The sequence below is a fragment of the Scyliorhinus canicula genome, chromosome 12 (assembly GCF_902713615.1).
Source record: "Scyliorhinus canicula chromosome 12, sScyCan1.1, whole genome shotgun sequence".
NCBI lineage: Eukaryota > Metazoa > Chordata > Chondrichthyes > Carcharhiniformes > Scyliorhinidae > Scyliorhinus > Scyliorhinus canicula.
In genome coordinates, this window is record NC_052157.1 from 26,546,504 (window position 1) to 26,560,448 (window position 13,945).

The 13,945-nt window shown below is 44.8% G+C and overlaps 1 protein-coding gene across 3 annotated transcripts in view; it reads left to right on the forward strand.

Annotated features, from left to right (window-relative positions):
- The window catches only part of atp8b4 (ATPase phospholipid transporting 8B4), a 372,477-nt gene that overhangs the window by 264,115 nt on the left and 94,417 nt on the right, over positions 1–13,945 (forward strand). The gene's annotated exons all lie outside the window — the stretch shown is intronic.

Below are 13,945 nucleotides of genomic sequence, written 5' to 3' on the forward strand. Positions count from 1 at the left end.
CATATTCTGTTATAAACGGTAAAATGATGGAGTGCAGATTAATTTGCTCTTAATCTAGGACAAAGGTTCGGCACAACATCGTGGGCCGAAGGGCCTGTTCTGTGCTGTATTTTCTATGTTCTATGTTCTAAATTCCTGTCAGTATTTACAATGGAATATGGTGGTAGCACAGTGGTTAGCACTGTAGCTTCACAGCTCCAGGGTACAAGGTTCGAATCGCAGTTTCAGTCACTGTCTGTGCGGGGTCTGCACGTTCTCCCCGTGTTTCATCCGGGTGCTCTGGTTTCCTCCCAGAAGTCCCGAAAGACGTGCTGTTAGGTCATTTGGACATTCTAAATTCTCCCCCTGTGTACCCAAACAGACACTGGAATGTGGCGACTAAGGGCTTTTCACAATAACTTCATTGCAGTGTTAATGTAAGCCTACTTGTGACAATAAAGGTTATTTTTATTATTAATTAGGATTACATAATGTATAACTTATGAATTAAGTTATTGAATCACAATTTGAGCATGTATACTTAATTATAATATCACCAAACATGTATTTTCTCTATTTATCTACAATAGGTATGCTAATAATATGTTTGGTCAGTAGTGTACTAGATTCCTTTCCCATATTCCCTTGTTGCGTGGACACACATGAGCTGTTGCTGCACTGTTTGCAATTGAACTTTTGTGTGCAGGATGTGTGACTAAAGCTTCTCTTATAATTGAACACAGTAAGGAATACATGGTCCTTGAGTGTTATCTATAAACAGTCTGGACTGAAGCAACTGGTTCTTCACCACTGGTTTTCTGTCTTTGAGAATTTAGCAGCTTGTGTGATTTTTAAACTTGTATGACCTTTAACACTTTCATGGAATCCCTACAGTGCAGACCGAGATCATTTGGCCCATCGCGTCTACACACTGAAAGAGCTCCCTACCTAGGCCCACTCCCCCACCCTAACCCTGTAACTCCAGAACCCGACCTAACCGTTGGACACTAAGGGACAGTTTAGAATGGCCAATCCCCCTAACCTGCACATTTTTGGACTGTAGGAGGAAACCGGAGCACCCGGAGGAAACCCACACAGACACAGGGGAGAATGTACAAATTCAAAACGGTCACTCAAGGTTAGAATTGAAGCCATCTCCTGATGCTGTGAGGCAACAGTGCTAACCATTGTGCCACCGTGCCGCTCCATTGACTTATATAGTCGGTTAGGCCACCAGCCCACTGTGCTGAAAGGGGTGGTTAGGTTCCAACACTAGGAGAGCAGAAGTCACTCTGTGAAGTAAGCCCCAAGAACAATAGTGGGTCGGGGAAAAGAAATTGCATTAAACCAAGTTCAATCAATCTCATTGCATGAAGAATGAACAACAATGTTTTCTGGGGGGGTGGGGGGGGGGAGTCTGCTTCAACATGTCTAATTTATATCATAGTCTGCTCCCTGCTGATTGTCGGCACTTGTACAGCTGTGCACTTAAGTTATTAAATCATCATCAACATCATTATACAGCCACACCAAGTCTGTTAGTGTAAGTTTTGAAGTAAAGTGAGGCGCCAGACATTGAAATTGTGCCATGAATGAACAGGCAAGGTGATGGTTTATGTTGAATATTTATATTTCAAACGTCACATTTTATTTTTTAAGTTCTTTTTGTGTGACAAGGCCAGCATTTGTTGCCTTTCTCAACTTGCTGTTGAGAAGGTGGGGGTGAGCCAGCCTTTAAAAGAAAAAATACTTTCATTCAAATATTTAGCATTTTAACATTTTACCAAAAATACCCAAAAGCCGGGAATCGAACCTGGGACCCAGCCGCTGTGAATCAACGTGCCAACCACTGAACTACCATGCCGCCCAACAAACCCTGTACCAACCCCCCCCCCCCCCCCCCCACCCCACCCCCCCCCCCCCCCCCCCCACCCCCCCAAACAGTTGATGGTAACTGTCTGAGCTGCAAAATAAACAAACCCCACCTCTCGAGGAACCCCTCAGGGGCAAATTTCACCTTCTCATGATGTAAGAACTCCATTAGGTCCCCCAGTCACGCCTAGGCACAGTGTGGGGAGAAGCTGACCTCCACCCCAACAGCACCCTCCTGCGAGCGATCAGTGAGGCGAAGGATAAAACATCTGCCCGCGCTCCCGTCTGCAATTCGGGCACGTCCGACACCCTGATTATGCACACCCCCCCCCCCCCCCCCCCCCCCCCCGGAGAACCCAGCTTCAATTCCACATGCAGGATCGCTGACATGGTGCTGAAAATCGCTCTATAAATTTCAGGCAGGACTAGAAACATGTGTACATAAATTAGCCGGGCCACTCGCACACCGTTCGCAAGTATCCTCTGCCCCCTCAAACTGCCGATTTCATCTTTGACTTCGTCAAATGAGCCCTGGGGCCATATTGACCTGTTCCTTTAGCCACAGTTATGTTTCTGGTCATAGTAACCCCGTGGTTATGCGATTCAACATCAAGGGGAGATGGTTAGTTGCTCTCTGGCTGGAGATGGGCATTGCCTGGCAGTTATGTGGCATGAACTTGCCACTTATCGCCCCAAACCTGAATGTTACCTCGGCCTTGCTGCATAGGGGCACAGACTGCTTCAGTATCTGAGGAATAATAACAATAACCTTTATTGTCACAAGTAGGCTTACATTAACACTGCAGTGAAGTTACTGTGAAAAGCCCGAGTCACCACATTCCGACGCCTGTTCAGGTACACAGGGAGAATTCAAGCGGGAATCGAACCTGGCACCCTGCCGCTGTGAAGCAAAAGTACTAACCACTGTGCTACCGTGCTGCAGATGGTTCAGTCTCAACTCAGCATTGCTCTGGAAATGAAACCTGTAAATAGTGAGAAGCCCATCTCAAATTCACAAATTCTTCAGCGTATTGGATCAGTTTGTTGACCTGATTTAGTTTTCCTTTTTTTAAATAAATTTAAAGTACCTAATTAATTTTTTCCAATTAAGGGGCAATTTAGCGTGGTCAATTCACCTCGCCTGCACATCTTTGGATTGTGGGGGCGAAACCCACGCAAACACAGGGAGAATGTGCAAACTCCACACGGACAGTGACCCAGAGCCGGGATCGAACCTGGGACCTCGGCGCCGTGAGGCAGCAGGGCTAACCCACTGCGCCACCGTGCTGCCCGTTTTCCTTTTTTAACTCCCATAACTTATTGGGTGGAATTCTCCAGACCTTCCCACCAGTGAGATCTTCTGATCCCACTGAAGTCGAGCCACCGGCCAAAGGTTCCCTGACAGCGGCAGAGGGGAGGAATGTAAATTTGCCATGACCTTGGGTGGGACTGTAGGAAATCTACCCGTTGAATGCTCAATGTTCACCTTCACCTGTCAGCCACGCTGATCAATGAGAACTTCCTACTCCCCATTCTTAATAAGAACATAAGAACTAGGAGCAGGAGTAGGCCATCTGGCCCCTTGAACCTGCTCCGCCATTCAGTTAGATCATGGCTGATCTTTTGTGGACTCAGCTCCACTTTCCCACCCAAACACCATAACCCTTAATTCCTTTTTTCTTCAAAAAACTATCTATCTTTACCTTGAAAACATTTAATGAAGGAGCCTCAACTGCTTCACTGGGCAAGGAATTCCATAGATTCACAACCCTTTGGGTGAAGAAGTTTCTCCTAAACTCAGTCCTAAATCTACTTCCCCTTATTTTGAGGCTATGTCCCCTAGTTCTGCTTTCACCCGCCAGTGGAAACAACCTGCCCGCATCTATCCTATCTATTCCCTTCATAATTTTTAATGTTTCTATAAGATTCCCCCCTCATCCTTCTAAATTCCAACGAGTACAATCCCAGTCTACTCAACCTCTCCTCGCAATCCAACCCCTTCAGCTCTGGGATTAACCTAGTGAATCTCCTCTGCACACCCTCCAGTGCCAGTATGTCCTTTCTCAAGTAAAGAGACCAAAACTGAACACAATACTCCAGGTGTGGCCTCACTAACACCTTATACAATTGCAACATAACCTCCCTAGTCTTAAACTCCATCCCTCTAGCAATGAAGGACAGCATTCCATTTGCCTTCTTAATCACCTGTTGCACCTGTAAACCAACTTTCTGTGACTCATGCACTAGCACACCCAGGTCTCTCTGCACAGCAGCATGCTTTAATATTTTATCGTTTAAATAATAATCCCGTTTGCTGTTATTCCTACCAAAATGGATAACCTCACATTTGTCAACATTGTATTCCATCTGCCAGACCCTAGCCCATTCACTTAACCTATCCAAATCCCTCTGCAGACTTCTGGTATCCTCTGCACTTTTTGCTTTCCCACTCATCTTAGTGTCATCTGCAAACTTGGACACATTGCCCTTGGTCCCCAACTCCAAATCATCTATGTAAATTGTGAACACTTGTGGGCCCAACACGGATCCCTGAGGGACTCACTAGCTACTGATTGCCAACCAGAGAAACACCCATTAATCCCCACTCTTTGCTTCTATTAATTAACCAATCCTCTATCCATGCTACTACTTTACCCTTAACGCCATGCTTCTTTATCTTATGCAGCAGCCTTTTGTGTGGCACCTTGTCAAAAGCTTTCTGGAAATCCAGATATACCACATCCATTGGCTCCCGTTATCTACTGCACTGGTAATGTCCTCAAAAAATTCCACTAAATTAGTTAGGCACGACCTGCCTTTTATGAACCCATGCTGTGTCGGCCCAATTGGACACTTTCTGTCCAGATGCCTCGCTATTTCTTCCTTGATGATAGATTCCAGCATCTTCCCTACTACTGAAGTTAAGCTCACTGGCCTATAATTTCCCGCTCTCTGCCTACCTTTTTTAAACAGTGGTGTCACGTTTGCTAATTTCCAATCCACTGGGACCACCCCAGAGTATAGTGAATTTTAGTAAATCATCACTAGTGCATCTGCAATTTCCCTAGCCATCTCTTTTGAGCACTCTGGGATACATTCCATCAGGGCCAGGAGACTTGTCTACCTTTAGCCCCATTAGTTTGCCTATCACTACCTCCTTAGTGATAACAATCCTCTCAAGGTCCTCACCTGTCATAGCCTCATTTCAGCCTCAGTCATTGGTATGTTATTTGTGTCTTCCACTGTGAAGACAGACCCAAAAAAACTGTTCAGTTCCTGAGCCATTTCCTCATCTCCCATTATTAAAACTCCCTTCTCATCCTTGAAAGGACCAATATTTACCTTAGCCACTCTTTTTTCCCATACCAGCCTCCCCGGACAGGCACTGGAATGTGGCGACTAGGGACTTTTCACAGTAGCTTCATTGAAGCCTACTCGTGACAATAAGCGATTTTCATTTTCATTTCATTTCTTTTTTGTTTTATATATTTGTAAAAACTTTTACTGTCTGTCTTTATATTCTGAGCAAGTTTACTCTCATACTCTATCTTACTCTTCTTTATAGCTTTTTTAATAGCTTTCTGTTGCCCCCTAAAGATTTCCCAGTCCTCTAGTCTCCCACCAATCGTTGCCACTTTGTATGCTTTTTCCTTCAATTTGATACTCTCCCTTATTTCCTTAGATATCCACGGTCGATTTTCCCTCTTTCCACCGTCCTTTCTTTTTGTTGGTATAAACCTTTGCTGAGCACTGTGAAAAATCGCTTGGAAGGTTCTCCACTGTTCCTCAACTGTTCCACCATAACACCTTAATGTAATGGTTAACAAAAACAAACAGCGGACTGAAAAGAAAGACTTGTGTTTAGATTGCTCCTTACGTTCTTCGTACCTCCCCAAACAATTTCCAAATAAAGGATTACTTTTTGAAGAATTGTGATATACAGGAAACTGTGCACGGGCAGCAAATGAATGAGTAAAGACAGTTCAAAGGGTAGCACTTGTGGCTGCTTGCCCCAGGGTAATTAGATTCTTTCTCACTGGCCGAGGGGAGGACACCATCGAACCACCAGGATCATTACCCAATCACCTTCAAGGCCTCTGTTGTGGAGTATGAAATCCGAATAAATGATTCCAACTAATTAATAGATCTAGTGAGAATCATTAAAATGCACTATGCTCACTTGAATTATGATTTGTTATACTTTCAATACTTGGGGCTGGATTCTCCATTTGTGAGACTGTGTTGATGCCGGCAGAGCATGTGTGGACTTTCATGACCGAAAAATCGGCGCAAAACCCTCACCGATTCCAGTACCGGTGAGGGGCTAGCATCGGCGGCAGGTGGAACTCCCGCAGATTGCGCTGAGAATGGCCGGGTCCCGGGCCACGCTTGCGCACTGCTGACGACCTGCACCGTAAAACATGGCGCCGGCCATGCGCGAACCCAACCCGCCAACCGCGGCCCCACAGCCCAACCCCTGTCCATCTCCCATAGACCTCCTGCCCGAGCAGAAGCCCCCCCCTGGCCAGCGGTATGGATCATTGCCGAGTGTGGCGGCGCAGTCTGCAGCCGACATGCCGGGTTCCCGCATGCTCGGGACCACACGCGGTCCGCGCCTTCGGGAGCTCGGCTCATCGGGGGCGGAGCATTGTGGGTGGGCCGGCCGATGATGTGCCAACCGTGTTGAAACTGCGCATGGCGGCGTGGCAATGACGGCGGTTTGGAGGGGGCGGAGCATGGCGGACCGGCGTCTAAGCGGCATCGGCCCCGATTCCGGTGTTGGAATTTATTCTCCGCTCGATCGCTGATCACGATTTCGGTGTTGAGTTACTCAGAATATAGCACCAAAACTTTGGGATTGCTTGCTGCTTTGCAGTTTTCCTCCAATTATATTTTTATTATTCTGCAAGGACTGTGTGCAGACTCAGAGTGCAAACTGCCACAAACGAACGTGAAGGATCGTAAAGTATGAAATATTTTCATTTTGTCTCTTAACTATTGACCCTTAACCTGGTTACCATTGCAACTACCTGGGTCATTGGCTTTGGATGGCTCAGATTTGTACTGGAGCGAATCCCGAAAGATGAATGACCTTTTGACAAGCTCGATCAGCAAAATGAAACCCCCTTTGTTGCTGCCTCCCTTAAACTGGCTTCAGCAGCGTACCCGAGCTCTGTCTCAGCACTTGAGTTCCCAGAGTAACCAGGATTTCGCATAATTAATTAATCCCAAACCTCTGCCTCCAGGCGCAATAAATTATGCAGGGATCATGCTGTCTAACATTCCTTTGCGCAATGTGTCATTTCAGAATTGTTATCCTTGCGGGCGAACGAGATGGTCTGCGGAACTACTCTTAGTGTCAGAATTTCAATATCGGAAGACTGAATGCAATTAATTTGAAGAGCAGCTAGCAGGGCTGGTATATTTAGCTCCCGCCGCTACAGCAGTTGAGTTGTAATTATGAAGTCTTACTTGATTTGACAGCAATCCCTGCGCAAGGATAATTCAGTTCAACACATCAGCATTGTTGGCATAGAAATCTTATTTTGATTTGTACACGAATAGGAGACATATCACGTTCTTTGTTTGAGAAGCTCTTACTGCCCAAATTAAAAGCAGGAATCAAGTGGTCTCCATATTCAAAGTAATTATCAAGATAACTGAGAATGTGGCTGAATGAGCAATGCATTGCTTTTTAACCAGTTTCATTTTGGCTTGAAAACTAAACCAGCTACGAACCAACGTGTCCCTTTTAATAGGAAATGGAATACATGCTGTTTTCACCACAATTTATGAGGCATCAGCAAAATTGAAGGAAAATTGAGCTTTCTAAAGTACAATGCCTGAGAATGTGATCTTGTTAGCAGGCCATACAACATGGCGAAGACCCACGATTTATTAAGAGGAACTTCACCCCATATATTCCTTTTGGCTAAATCTAATGCCTACTTTTTCCAGATCTTTATCAAAGTTGGTTTCTATGGCTCCTTGACTGCAAGAAATTGTTTTTGTTCATTTCTGTTACTGAGTAAGTTGATGTTGATAAGTCATTTCTATGTAAAGTCATTTGCACATACGCGCACACAAATCAGACTATTGTTTAGTAGGCTATATAAACAGAAAGTGAAGTCAGGTAGTTCTTTTTAACATCACTTGTTGGCTTTTGGATTCAGGAAGGGCAGAGATATACATTGATTAGTCCCCATTTTAAATATTATAGTATATCTCTTGAAAAATGCTTGTCTTGTAAATTTACTATTCCCAAGCAAATAGACAACTATTGTTCTGATTAGTCTAAACAGCTGAAGAGGGAAAAGAATATTTTCTCATTCAGTTGTTTTTTTAAAAATTCTGGTCACTCACAGAGGCATTGAGATGAAAGTCAAACATGCCCCGGTGATCAATCCCTTCCATAATAATAGAGCAGATTTGCCATAAAGATTGTCGCAAAGTTGTGAAGTTGATTTCCCTTGTCTGATTTGGCACTTCTGCCACTTTGGACATGTACTGGTTCTCATAACAATAGCCCGACCAAACTCTCATGGGTTTTGACTCATTTGTGTCATGGGTCTGACTATACCAGTTGCCATATAGATGGACTGAGAGAAATGATATTGGGTACCATTGCATCAGACCCACATTTTCCATAATTTAATGCTTTTTAAAAAAATAACCTGCAAATTATGGTAAAGGACTATTTTTCATTTTTATATCGCAAGGTGATGAAATGAAAAGCATTTATGAGACGTGGGCTGGTTAGTTGTGACTGGTTTGTTTTTGGTGTTTTGTTGGTTGCCTTATCAACACTTGGAGAATTTCCTTAACAGAGGTTTCCCTTTGTTGTTTATTTTTGATTTCCCAAGAGTTAGACCCGATGTGATGGGGGGCGGGTGCGCATGGTGGGTGCTGTAGAAGGTATGTGCGTGGTGTGCCTGACTACCTCTTTTGATCGGGTAAATTATTTTTTTTCTAGCTAGGTTTTGCAGGATTGTTGTAGGGTTTGGAGCTGCAGCAGTAACTGGTCTTTTGTCCCCAGCATTAACTTTTTAATAAAAAATAATTTTTATTGAAAAATGTTGTATTTATGTAACAACAACGAACCGCAATAAAATACCAACAATAACAATAATGATAAGAGTCATAAACATTCGCCCATCCCTAATGAACAACAAAACATATTAACAACATCCAAAGTTAACACAATATTAAGTTAAATAACCATAGGAAAAAAAAAACAAGAAACAGTAAAGGACACCCTCCATCCCCCCCCCCCAAAGGCTGCCACCGTTTATAGAACCCATGTACTGATCCTCTCAGGGCAAATTTGACCCTCTCCAATTTTATAAATCCCATCATGTCACTGATCCAGGTCTCCACACTTGGGGGCCTCGCATCTTTCCACTGCATCAAGATCCTCCGCCTGGCTACTAGGGACTCAAAGGCCAGAACACCGGCCTCTTTCGCCTCCTGCACTCCCGGCTCCGCCGCAACTCCAAAAATCGCGAGTCCCCAACCTGGTTTGACCCTGGATCCAACCACCCTTGACACCGTCCCCGCCACCCCCTTCCAGAATTCTTCCACTGCCGGGCATGCCCAGAACATACGGGCATGATTCGCTGGACTCCCCGAACACCTGGTGCACCTGTCCTCACCCCCAAAGAACCTACTCATCCTAGACCCAGACATGTGGGCCCAGTGCAGCACCTTAAATTGAATGAGACTAACCCTCGCACATGAAGAGGAAGAGTTGACTCTCTCCAAGGCATCCGCCCAAGTCCCATCCTCTATCTGCTCCCCTAGTTCCCCCTCCCATTTAGCCTTCAGCTCCTCCATTGACGACTCCTCCACCTCTTGCATTACCTTATAAATGTCAGACACCTTCCCCTCTCCGACCCACACCCCCGAAAGCACTCTGTCCATCGCCCCCCGCGATGGCAGCAAAGGAAATTCCTCCACCTGTCGCCTAGCAAACGCCTTTAACTGCAAGTATCTGAACATGTTCCCTTGGGGGAGCCCAAATTTATCTTCCAGTTCCCCCAGGCCCGCAAACCTCCCGCCAATAAACAGGTCCCTCAATTTACTGATGCCCACCCTTTGCCACCCCCTAAATCCCCCATCAGTGTTCCCCAGGATGAACCGATGATTTCCACCTAATGGAGTCCCCAGCATTAACAACCAGGAGAATTATGTACATGCCTGGCAACTGAACTCATCTCTGACATGGACGCGGCCAGGGTTTTTCAAAGGGTGGGTCACGGACAGGAGTCAGAAGGGTCGCGGAGTTACAGGTAGCAGTGTTCCCGCAGGACCAGATTGCTTCTTGCTACACCCTTCAGTCACTAACAGCATTGAGACTGAGCATTGCTGCAATATCAGCATTGCAGTCTCCAACCCTAAGAGGAAATAGTGAAGATATCAGTGCACCCTGCCTGTACATTTCACGGCAAGCGCCCTGTTTCATACGCCCTTTTGGTTTGAATCCACTTGCAGGCGAGCCTCTTTCACTTTTGAGCAAAGGCAAGAAGACTGTGGATATAGATAATTTTGTTACAAGAAAGAGATAGCCAGAGACAGAAATAGGTAGATTACCTACTGGCCAGGATCTTACATCGGAATCTGTTTGAGAAAGCAGCTCTGGAGAGTCTACGGCAGGACAGAGCAGTGCTAGTCGGTGAACAGCCTACAGAAAAGAAAATTTAGTTGGGAGAAAAGAAGTATGAAGATGATCGCTCGAGGTATGGTTTTGTTAATTGTGCCAATGCAAATCAGGATGCAAGGTTATATGTGGAGAAGTACTGAGACTTTAAAGCCCTCAGAATTGCATAGGCATCTGAAGACGAGGCATCATGGTGAGCTCAAGAACAAACCTTTTTTTTCAAAGGAGGCTGCTGGAACTGACATCATCAGCTGAAGTCCTCAGCAGAAATTTAGCATTGAATGCAAAGCACAATTCACCTCCTACATGGGCGCTTACCGCATAGGTAAAGACAAAATGCCACACATTATTGCAGAGAGATTGTTTCTCCCTGCAGCATAAGACATGACTCGCATGGTCCTCGATGAGAGTCAGCTGAAAAAATGAAATGCATCCTACTTAGTGATAACACAGTGGCTTGCTGAATTTGTGATATCACTTGAGGATTTAGAATTACAGCTTATTTCTTGTTGAAAGCACGGGAGTTTTCAATAAAACTAGATGGAAGTACAAATGTTTCAGATTGTGCAACCTTGCTAGTTTACAATAGAGTATGTTTGACACAACAAATTCATTGAGGATTTGCTGTGCTGCTTGACATTACCAACCAGCACAACTGGCTCACAGATCTTTGAAGCAATGTATAGTTACGTGGTTGGAAAGTGCAGGCTCAACTGTGTTCATTACAGAGGAATCACAAACAATGGCAGTGAACATGACTGGAAAAAACAGTTATATAAGGAGTTATATAAGGATTAAGGCGGCAGCTGGCCAGGACATTGTTTGGAATCATTGTTTTATTCACAGCGAGATATTGGCACTGAAAGGAATTCCATCTGATCTTGAAATGGTGTTGAAAGGAATTGTGAAAGTTGTGAATTTCATTAAATGCAACACACTCAATACCAGGCTTTTCATGGATCTGTGTTCCGATATGGGGGTGAGAACACACATTTATCGTTCCACGCTTAGGTAAGTTACATGTCTAGGGTTCAAGTGCTTGGCAGAGTTTGAAAACTGAGGTATGAAATCCACGCTTTCCTGCTTGAGAAATTGTCTACTCTGGCTGATTCATTTGGTGATGAAAGTTGGATGCAAACTCTGTCCAACCGGGCAGATTTCTTTTCAATTCTAAATGAATTGAACCTCAAATTACAAGGAAAGTATGAAGATTGCTTTCCGCACTGTGAAGAAATAGGTGCTTTCCAAAAGTCATTGCAGGTTTGGCATGTGCAAGTACAAAACCAAAACTACTAGTTCTTCCACACACTGCTACAACATGTCAATGGAATAGTAAATAGAGTGACGATCCTTATTCAGCCGCATCTGGTTGCACCGATCAACAGTTTTTGTCGCCACTTTCCAGAGAAGTTTAAGATTTTGAAAGAGAAGAGGAGGGTTAAAGGTCCCTTTGAGTTTGACTCCCCAGAATCAGTTATTAACTTACAGCTGACTCCAAATGAGGAGACTGAGCTGCTGTACTTGCTGTACAGAAATAGATGTCAGGCAGTATAAATGATGTCCTTCACTTGGTGGTGGAATAGTATGTTTACAGTGAGAAAGAACTCTACTAGCTCTGTCCACCTCGAGTGTCATTCACAGTCTCCAGACATCCCACAGCCAAATGAAGCTTTGAAATGTGGCAGCCAATTTACACCTGAGAAAATTGTGCCTCCGATGTTATACAGTATTGAGCGGCTCTCTCGTCCGGCTGCCCGGGATGGTGGGGGGTTTGACCATGAGTGGGACCAGTAGATCCTGTTTAGACAATCCCACCCATTGTGTGGTTACTGAAATTGCTCCTTTCAAAGGCTGTTGAAAATAGGAACATAAGATTAACAATCTTGTATGAGGCTCATCCTAAAATCTGGAAAACATCAAAACTACATCTGAGTCTCGTGTCCTTCAATCGGGAATTTGCACGTTTGCAGACAGAGGGAATGGCCTGCCTTCAGTGTTTTCCAAGCATGTAAAAGTGACTCATCTGTGTCGGACAAGAACAATCTATTCACTGAAAGAGGGTGTGGACATAGCTGACTTGGATTGTAGGCTCTAGTTCTAACGGCATTTAACCACTTACTCATTTGTGTCTGGAAAATAAGGGTTTGGAATGTCTCGAGAAGAACGCCCCTGTTCCCACCCAGTTTGTGGAGTTTCCAACCAAAGGTTTTAGTTAATTTCGTCTGTTATGGGAGAGTGTCAAACGTTCAAACAATGTGGGAAAGTGTCTCGCATCACTCTGAAATTTCTTCAATCCCTGGTAGTCCACTTCGCACAAACATAGCGAAAATTCCACCAGTTTACGCGAAAAGAATTGAGCGAGTGCAGGGTTTTGTGAAGCCAGAGAATGCTGTAAATAGTCAGAGGGTCACCCGGCTGCCCGAAGAGAGAAATAAATGGTGGGATTCTCCGTCCTCCCAGCCGCCTGTTTCTGAGTGGCGGGAGGTGACGCGCCGTTAACTGGCAGCGGGACTCTATGCTCCTGCCGCTGTCAACGGGAATACCCATTGAAGCTATCCGGAAACCTGCGGGAGGGGTTGCGCTGCCAGCCGGACCTGAGAATACCGCCAGCATGAACAGCTGGAGAATTACGACCAAAGTTAGCATTTCAGCTTCCACCCGCACAGGGAAAGGTTTTTTTCAAGGAAGTGCCAGCGTGTCGGGGAAATTATAATAAAGACAAATTCTTCGACTGTTCGACTAAGGGAATTTATTTGACACAAATATTTGCGGATAGGGGAGTGGTCTGGCTGCATAGCCATTCCACAGCTCTCTGAGTTATACACTTGAAAACCATTATATTTATAGTGTGAAATAAACAACTTTGAAGAGATAAAGTTTGGGAACGTACGCAAGAGGAAATATGAATGTTTTGTCCTTGGTTTAAAAACAATTTGAGTACGCATTTTCTTGTCCTTCGGAAGACCAACTTATTATCATAATAAGGCCGAGTCCAAAATACTAAGCAGTATTTTGTTTACGTTACCCGACCGACTTATTTTCGTTCAAGAGCAGTGTTAAACTAAAGTCAAGCATTCCCAGCATGTTTTAGCAATAATAATAATTGCTTATTGTCACAAGTAGACTTCATGAGGCTATTTAGCACAGGGCTAATTCGCTGGCTTTGGAAGCAGACCAAGGCAGGCCAGCAGCACAGTTCAATTCCCGTAACAGCCTCCCCGAACAGGCGCCCGAATGTGGCGACTTCATTTGAAGCCTACTTGTGACAAGCGATTTTCATTTCATTTCATTTTTCATTTCATTTCATTTCAGTGAAGTTACTGTGAAAAGCCCCAGTCGCCACATTCCTGCGCCTGTTCGGAGAGGCCGGTATGGGAATTAAACCCGCGCTGCCGGCCTTGTTCTGCATTACAAGCCAGCTATTTATCCCACTGTGCT